This window comes from Chinchilla lanigera, unplaced genomic scaffold, assembly GCF_000276665.1.
Source record: "Chinchilla lanigera isolate Chin_1 unplaced genomic scaffold, ChiLan1.0 scaffold00131, whole genome shotgun sequence".
NCBI lineage: Eukaryota > Metazoa > Chordata > Mammalia > Rodentia > Chinchillidae > Chinchilla > Chinchilla lanigera.
The window spans coordinates 169342-179713 of record NW_004955532.1 but is presented as its reverse complement, the minus strand read 5'-3'; the positions used below and the strand labels follow the sequence as shown (position 1 = coordinate 179713).

General features: G+C 37.9%; 1 protein-coding gene across 1 annotated transcript in view; it reads right to left on the bottom strand.

Annotated features, from left to right (window-relative positions):
• LOC102003691 (vomeronasal type-2 receptor 116-like) overlaps nucleotides 1-10372 on the bottom strand; it is a 62548-nt gene that overhangs the window by 28595 nt on the left and 23581 nt on the right. The window lies entirely within an intron of this gene.

Sequence of the window (10372 nt, the reverse complement as noted above, 5' to 3'; positions counted from 1 at the left end):
CCCCACCTTATCTTTGACAAAGGAGCCAAACATGTTCACAGGAAGAAAAATAGTCTCTTTATAAATGGTGCTGGAAAAACTGGTTTTCTGCATGTCAAAGACTAAAACTAGACCCATGTCTCTCACCATGTACTAGACTAAAGTCAAAATGGACCAAAGATCTAAATATCAAAGTAGAAACACTAAATTTACTGGAAGAGAAAATAGGCAGAAATCTCAAAACCCAGACCACACATGGTACTCTACAAAGAATCAATAAGTAGGATCTCACCTTATTAAAAAGCTTTTGCACAACAAAAGAAATCACAAAGAGTGAGAAAACAGCACACAGAATGGGAAAAAATAGCTAGTGTCCAACAGACAAAGGACTTATTTCTAGAACTACAAAGAATTGAAAAAAATTAGACCCTCCCAAATTCAAAGACCCAATCCAAAAATGGGCACCTGAAATGAATATCGACTTCTCAGATAAAGAAATACAAATAGATAATAAATACATGAAAAATGTTCAACATCACTGGTCATTTGAGAGATGCAAATTAAAACAACACTGAGATTCCATCTCACCCTAGAAAGAATGGCTATCATCAAGAAATCAACCAATAACAAATGCTGGAGGGGCTGCTGAGAAAAAAGAACCTTTCTCCACTGTTAGTGGGAACGTATACTGGTACAACTGCTGTGGAATTTAATGTGGAGATTCCTTAAAAAACTGGGATTGGAGGTCCCATTCAAATCAGCTATTTCCCTTCTGCGTATCTTTCCAGGAGAATTAAAAACATCATATCACAGCAATATATATGCACCCAGGTTTATAGCAGCATAATTTATAATAGCTAAATCTTGGAAACAGTCCAAATGCCCATCAATTGAAGAATGGATAAAAAAGATGTGGTTTTAAAAAATATAATGGAATAGTACTCAGCCATGAAGGATAAAACGGAGTCTTTTTATAGGTTAAATGGATGCAACTTGAGACCACACTCATAAGTGAAATAAGTGAGACCCATATGTGTAAACACTGTATTGTCTCACTAGTGTGAGAAAATGAACAAGTAAATAAGATCTGAAATGTACAATAGACGCTGTGAATTGGGAAGAAACTTTTCAAAAGAAAAGACAAACTGTGATAGGAAAATGGGAAAGGCAGAAAGAAAAGAAGGAAAAAATATATATACACAAGATAGTTAAGATAGTTATATAACTAGCTCCTCTTAGTTCACTGAAAAGAAAGTTTTGTGCTAATATTTATAGACATGATACATGTCTATACCTTCTACTCTGAGCAGCTACTAGGAAGACAACAATATGCAATGTATCTGGGGCAGGGGCTTTAGCTCAGCGGCACAGCACCTGCCTGGCAAGTGCAAGGTTGTGAGTTCGATTCCCAGTACTGGAAAACACACACACACACACACACACACACACACACACACACAAAAAGAAAAAAAACCAATATGCAATGTATCAATTATTATAACTCTCCTACTAATCTGTTTTAAAACTTGTTTTCATTGTTGTGTTCATCTTTTTCTCTCTCTAAAATAAAAAAATATCTTACAACAAAAAACATTTATTGAACTTTCTGCGGACCAAGATTGAGAACACTTAAAGGGCTGCTTAAGCCTATGGGTCTCAGAAGATTGAGGATGTGGCCTCCGTTCAAGATTTCCTGGGGCACATACAGCTCCCAGCTTACTCCTCACATGCAAGTTTGATTCTCTCAGAGCCTCCTTTGATTCTCTGATACAGGGCATCAACACAGGGCAGCTCAATATGGTGACAAATATGCATGATCATCATCTATGTATTCATTTACTTATTCAGCAATCATAGATCCAGAGTGGGTTTTCTCAAACTCTGCACTATTGCTTTTCATACCAGATAACTGACTCACTCTGTTGAACTCAGTAGCAACTTCTTATTCTACTCCCTCATTTTCGTGACAAATGCAAGCCTTTTCAGTCATTGACAAATGTGTACTGTCTTTAGTGTTGCTCTATTGATTCCTAATGGCTGCACTAGTAATTATCCGAGTTATGTGCTCTGGACTACTTGTTAAAATGTCTTTTAAAAACACTCAATGTACATCACTACAACCGTCATTGTTCACTCAACTTTCAGGCTTTTCCTTCTGTAGCTCAGGCTCAGTGGTCCCACCTCATGGACAGGCATTGTTACCAGACACCTCACCCTTGCACTGGGAAAAAGAGTACATATATGAGGGGGCTCAAATCTTTAGCTTTAAACTGAAAAGTCAACCTGACATAGTTTATTTCATCAGTTTATTGCTTTCCTCTACTGTAGCACATTGTACAAGCTCACAGTAGGAGCTAGGATTTTATGTTTTCTGAGACAGCAAAGTGGATAAATAAGGAAGACTAGACTAATGACAGTTGGCTTTTGGCTTCAGCTGTAAGGAGAGCTCCTTCTCACGGTGAGGTTTACACACCCAACTCATGATAAAACTAGATAATATTCTAAGAGGAATTTTAGGAACTCTTTCTGCACATGTGTGCATGTACGTGGACATATTTAGTTACCTGTTACAAGGAGAAGCAGCTTTTCTCGATTGTAGTGTTCATTTCTTTATTTATACACATGTCAAAAAAACCATCTTTTGCACCTGAAATATGTATAATTAAAAAGACAACAAATGATTAAGTGCAGCACATAATATCAGTCCTTTGTGGCATTCACCAAAAGTGATTATATTTTGTTCACTGAACAAACGTATCTTAACAAATTGAAAAGAATTAAAGTCATACAGAGTATGTTCTCTGATTAGAGTTGTATCAACCTCACCTTAGTAACAGAAATACAGCAGAAAATTTAAACAATTGAAAGTGAGAGGGGCTGGGGATTTAGCTCAGCTGCAAAGCGCCTGCCTGGCAAGCACAAGGTCGTGAGTTTGGTTCCTAGTACCAGAGAAAAACAAACAAACAAACAAACAAAAAAAAAAAAAAAAGAAAAGAAAGTGAGAAAACACATTTATGCAATTCTAAAAAAATAACATAATAATGTCTCTACCTTAGAACAAGAATAAATCAACCCATATACACTAGAACAATAAATATCAAAAGAGTTATAAGCTTAGATTAAAATAATAATTCAATTCACCAAAGTTGTTAATTTGAAGAGAAACAAAATTGACAAATAAAACATGAAAAGAGAAACATTCTGATGACTCTAGTGAAATTTAAAATAAACTTAGAGAAGGTTTTGAAAAGTAAAGTCAATGAACCTGAAAGTATAGCTGAAATGGACATATTTTTGTACATATAGGAGCTTTCAAAGTTGAACCAAGAGCTTAAATGTATAAAAAAAAATGAAATTGAAGAAGTTGTAAAAAATATCCGAAAGCAGAGGAGCCTATGCTTGGATTGATTTGCTGCTAAACTTTATCAGATTTTTATAGAACTTACACCCAATTTATTCATCAAGCTATTCTATATTTTCATTCCATGAAGCCAATATTACCCTGCTATAAAAGAAAAAAGCAAATAAGAGAACTACAGATAAATATTCCTGATGAACATAGAAACAAAAATTCTCAATCAAATCTGTTTACACAAAATTAAACAGCACATGAACTATCATAATGGACCCTGGTGTGAGAAATTGAAAGAGTAAATAAAGTCTAAAATGCACAGTAGATATTGTGAAATGGGAATAAATTGTTTAGAAAGAAAAAGGAATTAGGACAGGGGAAAAGGGAAAGGAAGGAAGGAAAAGGGAGAAAAATGCAAGTTAGCTATACTATTTGTTTCTTTTAGTTCATTGAAAATGAAGGTTAGTGCTAATATCAATTGGAGAAATTTTTATGCCCATATCTTGTACTCTGAGTAACTATTTTGAAGATGACAATATGTAGTGTATTAACTATTGTTATTCTTTTATTATTGTGTTATGAATTTCTGTTTTACTTTTTCAATAAAATAATAATTATCATAATAGAGCTGGTTTTAATCCAAGGATAGAGTTTCAACATATGTAAATAAATAAATGTAATGTAAAAAGAATTGATCAAGGATAAATATATTATTATGAAGTAGATGGGAAAATCCTTTGATAAAATTCAGCATCACTTATGATAAAACTTCAAAACCAGTTAGGCTTCAAAGAGTTATACTGCAATGTAATAAACAGTGTATGTGACAAGTGAACAATTCACACTTTTTATTTTATGGAAAAAAGATAAAATTTCATAAGGAAATAATAGGAGAATAACAATAGTTAAATTAATTTTTTATGCAATCAGTCATATTGAGCCAAGATGAATTGGTGGTACATGCCTGTAGTCTTAGGCACTTGGGAGACAGAGATAGAAGATTCCTGACAAGACTGAGCCACTCAGTAATATATTGTATCAAAAAATTCAATATTAAAAAATAAGATTGGGGTAAACCTCAGGGGTAGAGTACTTTTTTTTTTTTTAGCATGTGTGAGGTCCTAGGTTCTATCCCAACTGCCAAAAAATGTATTTTAAATAAATGTGATTTATTTAGAGAAAACAGATACTGCTTCAGTTTTTATAATTTCTTGTGACTTGATTCTTGTAGCAATTTCGTCTGAATAGTTGTAAGCAGGATGCAATCATTTGTAATTAAAAAAATCACAGTGTTGTATCTTCTGAAATTAATTCATTAATTTTGATACATCTTATGCAATATTTGGAAATAGAAGTGATTTTTTTTAGTAACTCCAAACTGAGGTAAGGAAAAATTTTTATGAGGCTGAAATGCACGTTTAAGATAATCACTGGCTCATCAAAAAGTAAAAAAAAAATAATGTGACACTGATATCACTACGTGCTTAAGATAGTAGTGATAAATGAACATCCTTGAAAGCTAGGAAAGTAAATATTATATTCTTGGTTGAATATAAACATTTAAACTTACAATAACATGTGAGTTTTAAGGTACCTTTGTGTCTACTTTTCAGTTAACTTGAAGCTGTGGGAAAATCATCATTAAAATAACAAAAGTAGGTGCTCTCCACTGGCTGCCTGAGGACTGCGGAGCAGCAGAGGGGCAGGCTGAGCTCTGTGGACGTCTCGGTTGGCTAGAGAGGCCCGTGTGCGCCTGACCAGCTGACTGCAAACCCTGGTGAGGTGGCTCAAAGCTCCGTGGACATCTGGGATGATGGGTGAGGCCCGCGTGTGTGCTCTGCCGGCTCCTTGCGGATGGGGTAGCAACGAAGGGGCAGCCCAAGCTCTGTGGACTTCTCGGTTGGTGGGTGAGGCCTGTGCATGCACTCCGCCAGCTGCCTGTGGACTGCGGAGTGGCAGAGGGGCAGCCTGAGCTCTGTGGATGCTTAACAAAATTGGCTTGCCACCTGCCAATGACTGAAAATAGACCCAAGTCCATCACCACGCACCAAACTCAAGTCAAAATGGGTCACAGAGCTCAATATTAAAACAGAAAAACTAAATCTATTGGAAGAGAAAGTAGGTAAAAACCTTGAAGACATAGGGGTAGGCAGAGAGTTCATGAACAAAAACCACACTGCACAGGAAACACTTCAAAGAATCAACAACTGGGATCTCATCCTACTGAAGAGTTTCTGCACATCTAAAGAAATCACCAGCAGAGTAAAAAGAAAACCCACAAATTTGGAAAAAATGTTAGCTGACTGTCTCTCAGACAAAGGGCTTCTATGTAGAACATATAAAGAATTAAAAAATATCAGCCCTGATATTTGTAATAAATATATTTATTTATAAATAATGAATATATTTATATTTATTTCTGATCTGATCTCTTCTATGGCCTTATGGAGTTGTTTCTTTACTTCCATTGCAATATTTCAGCAATTTCAGGTATGTGTTTACCAAGTTCTCCCATGTCGATGTCTCCTGGACTTGTTCTGAGTGGGGTGGAGTTCTGGGATTGTGTTTTAGTACTTTGTCTTGTGATGTTTGATGTCGGATGCAGAAAGCTCAGTTTCCCTTTTCAGTGGTTGCACAGCAAATGCTGCTAGTGTCCCTAGTTTTCCAGATAGTCAGGTTTGCCCCCAGTGTCCGCTGTGATGCACTACTTAGTCTAGGGTTTTCTGGCACTTGCTGAAGTGTATTTAGCTATCCCAGGTCTCAGACATGGGCATTGGTGTCAGCTGATGGCAGACCATGTAATCCAGCATCCCCTTGCAGTTCAGGGAACATGTACGTCCTGAATTTGGGTTGTGCTGGTGGCACAATCCCGGTCCAGTGGACCTGTGTCCCCAGGCAGTTCAGGGTACAGGAAAAACCCAGACACAAACTGCAGGGTCAGCAGTTTGTGGACCACCTGATTCCGTGTCTCCAGTCAGTTCAGGATGCGTACAGGAGCCGGATGCGGGCCGCACCGACAGCAATCACAGACTGTCCATGTCTGTGCCCTCCAGGAGGTCGGGGTGCAAGTAAAGCACAGACTCGAACCACGGTACCAGCAGTTCTTGGAGTGCCTGCTCACTTGGTGCAGGGCATGCGCAGGGAGGGCCCTCATGTGAACCCCAGTGACAGCAGTTCACCGGCCTTCTGAAAGAGGAACTCCTGTCTGCCATAGGTGCACGGAGGGCAGAGACTCAGATTGTAATGGTGGTGGGGTCCTGGTGTCCTTAGTTTTGAAAGAGTATGAGATCATGTAAATTCAGAGCTATTGAAACTTGTCCTAGCGGACTCTAGAAAGATACTCTGTAAATAATCCACAAACCTATGTGCAGAGCTGAGAAGAGGTTGGACCCAGGGTGCATAGTCATAGATAATACAACCTAAAAGTTTGTTCTTGTTATTTTTGGTTACCTGGTAGGGAATCCACAGACTCCAGTGAAGATTCATGTTTTATAGTAAAATTGGCTTTTATATTTCTGACTGTCCCAGAAAAAAATATTCACATATGATGCTTTCAATGAGGAGCAGGGAAGGGCCTAGGATTTGTCTGTTTCCATACCTATGATGGTCTCTGAGTATGTCACGACTGCATCGACTTCAGTATTGGTTTGTTCTATAATTCTTTCAGGTCTGAGTTCTTGAGGAAGAATGTTTTCACATTTAAAATTTCTAATTTGTTAAGCAACTCAATTGAAGTCCATTAGGATACAAGCCATCACCAATGGCTTATTACAATAATAAAATGAGTTAATGCAAAAGTTTCTGTTATTGGACATTATTAAATAAAAGTAAATTTTGAGATCTTCCTTATTAACTATGTGATAAGGAATAAATATATTTTTTATATTATGTTTGAGATGGGTATTGAGACATTAGTGGGTCTGAGGGGAAGGGAGTGTCCAAAATGGTACACTTTGCCAATTATAGTTGAGTAAAGAAAAACTACTTTAATCTATAATGCATTTGTAAGAATTTGTTAAGTCTCAGACCTAAAATGATCCCACAATGCACAATGATATTTTCATTTACATGCTGGGCACAATCCTTCTGATACTGGCCACCTAACTCCAAAATAAGCTTACAGTCCAATGATATCAGGAAAGGAAATATTTTCAAAGACCCTCCTGGCTTTGCCTGGGACCTGGTTTAAGTTAAAAAATCATCTTGTGTTAGTTTCTTACATGATTAATCCCTTGAGGAGACACTGACCATCTAAAGAGCCTAAAAATCTATTTTCCAATTTCTGTGTAACTTTTTAGTTAAATATTGAAAGACATAAATAGTGTAATTCCCTGAACTACACAAGTAACTCTTGTAGTGTGCAGAAAGATACATCTAAACTCACACTCTAGGTAGATGCTGTCATGACACTGAATGCCTTGTTGATTGAAGGTATAATTCTCTCTTATTTACTTTACAATAAAGTCCACCTATACTTCTGCGTGCCTATGCATCTTGATTGAATTTTTTCATAAGGGCACAGGGAACCAAGGAACAAGAAAGCAAAGGGCTGGTTCCTTGCTGCATCAGGACCTGAGTTCCCAGTGTCATTATGCATTACGTTATGTCTGAGATATCTCTAGATTTTGGCTCTCTTTTGCACTTGAGCTCAAAATCTTTAAGACGCCTTTTCAGGATCACGCATCTGGTTCTTTTTTGTCTTATTGTCCAGCTACCTTTAATAGAATCTGCATGCCAATCCAACATTAAATAGCCAGCCAGATAATGTGACTCCTCAAGGCTCTCAAGATTGAAGCTGGGCTAAAGCATGGGGGAATTTGTAACTGGCACCAAAAAATGCACTATAAAAATTAAGATTTTTTTTCTTCAAGGGTGGGTACTCATCAAACTTCTTGAGAGTATAAACTGCCGTCCCTACCTCTCCTCAGTCCAGGGGCATGGGTGGAATATACAGATGCTCATACCAGGAGATCAAGGTCTAATTTCGTATCTCCATGTTATGGTTGATACATTGTGTCAACTTTGGGAGTCTAGAGGTTTGGGTAAGTGACTCAGCAGGAAGCCAGGGTGCTTACTTTGTATACATCCTGAGCCTGTGCAAGAGGAGGGCATGGAAATTATGTAAGTGCTGCACACTCCCCGGGTGGCGGTAGCCTGTTTACAATATAAGGGAGGGAAAGAGACTACTTGCCACCATTCCTACCTTTTGCTGTTGTTGTTTGGCTACCTTTGCCGCCATGAACATTTGCCCCAGAGCCAGCCAAGTATGGACTGAAACTTCTACAAACTGTGAGCTAAATAAACCTTTCCTTCCTTCAATTTGGGTGTCAAGTATTTTGTCTCAGCAATGAGAGAAAAGTAACCAAGACACTCCAGGATAGGAATTCTAGGTCCAAGAAATGATCTAACAAACCCAGATATGTCTACATTTTCATTGTATTCTTTCCCGCACTATTTCTTGCTACAAAAGGCCTTAACATTCCTGTACATGACTTTTATTAGCTAGTTTTTAAAAAAGTGTCCATTGAAACTCAGAAAGGGTTCCTTTTGGGGCTGGGGATTTAGCTCAGCGGCACAGCACCTGCCTGGCAAGCCTGAGGTTGTGAGTTTGATTCCTGGTACTGGAAAAAAAAAAACAAAAACAAAACAAAAAAGAGAGAAAGGGTTCCTTTTACATCACCCCAAGAAACTCATAGACAACTTGGTGCTTGAGTAGGGACTAGATAGCTCCAAGTTGGATTCTGGGTGAAGCATCTGCAGGGGAAATTTGGAGTGGCCTCTCCTATGGGAAACTGAATGGCATTCCTCCTCAATTTATGTCCACCAAGTGAGTACATGGACACTTCCAAAATGCCAAATACAGGCGAGAATATTGCATTCTCTGGCATTATTAGATGTGACAGGATTTCGGGAGAGCTGTGGATGGTAAGATATGCTACTGCCTCTGAGTTAACTTCCCCAAGAGAATTTCTGGGATGGATGACTGTTATGGATGTCAGAGAACCACCCTATGAGTACAGGAATGCCCAGAACATGACCTACATATATGGTTAATGAGTACAATTATTTATTTATTTATTTGTTTGTTCATCTATTCTCTTTGTGAGACCGGGTTTTGCTATGGCATACAGGCTGGCCTTGCTTACTTTGTAGCCCAGACTGGACTCAAACTAGCAGCAATCATGCTGCCTCAGCCTCCTGAGTGCTGGGATTACAAGAGTGTACCACCATCTCCAGCAATGAGTGAAATTATTTGGAGGAAACAAAGCTGCACAGAATTTCAGTGTCTGTATGTTGGCTCATCCTTCTTGCAGTGGTAGGTTCTCCAAGTCCACAAGTGTGCTAGGCAATTACAAGAGGAAGATACATGACATAAACACATTGAAATGCAAATCCTAGGGGTGGGGACAGTCAGGGAGATGGAGTTGGTGGAACATGTGAAATGGATTACATGAAACACATATTATTATTATTATTATTTCTTCACTTAAATTAAGAATCATCTTATGGACTGAGGCAATGATAGAAAATAAAAACTCTGAGCTATTATCAGGTGTATTTTTTTCTAGTATACAAATCTTCACTTTTTCTAGTTGCTTGCTTATTCCAAAGTGGAAAAAAATGTATTGGCTGGTCTGGCAAAGACGGCACTCTTGACTAAATGAAGGTGAATAAAGAAGAGGAGGATAAATTTCCAGTTAAGGAGAAATGTGTTCCAAAGAATAAAGAAAAGAAAAGAAAAAAAAAGTGAGTCAGTGGTTCATACAATTAAATCTCATACTGCAATCTAATAGCAGACTGAAAAATGGTGCACATTTGCCTGCATTTGCCTCACACCTTCTATTTAGTTTAAGAAAACACATTTCTTTTAACTGAAGAATGCTTCTTTGTCCATGAACTTGTTTTATCTTTGAACTCCTGTAGAGAATTCCTGTCTGACCTAAACAAAATAATATAACACTTAGGGACAAAGATGCAGCCTAGTAGCCCTGCACTGGAGGCCAAGATGGAGAAGACTTCCATGGCCACCATGACCTTCCC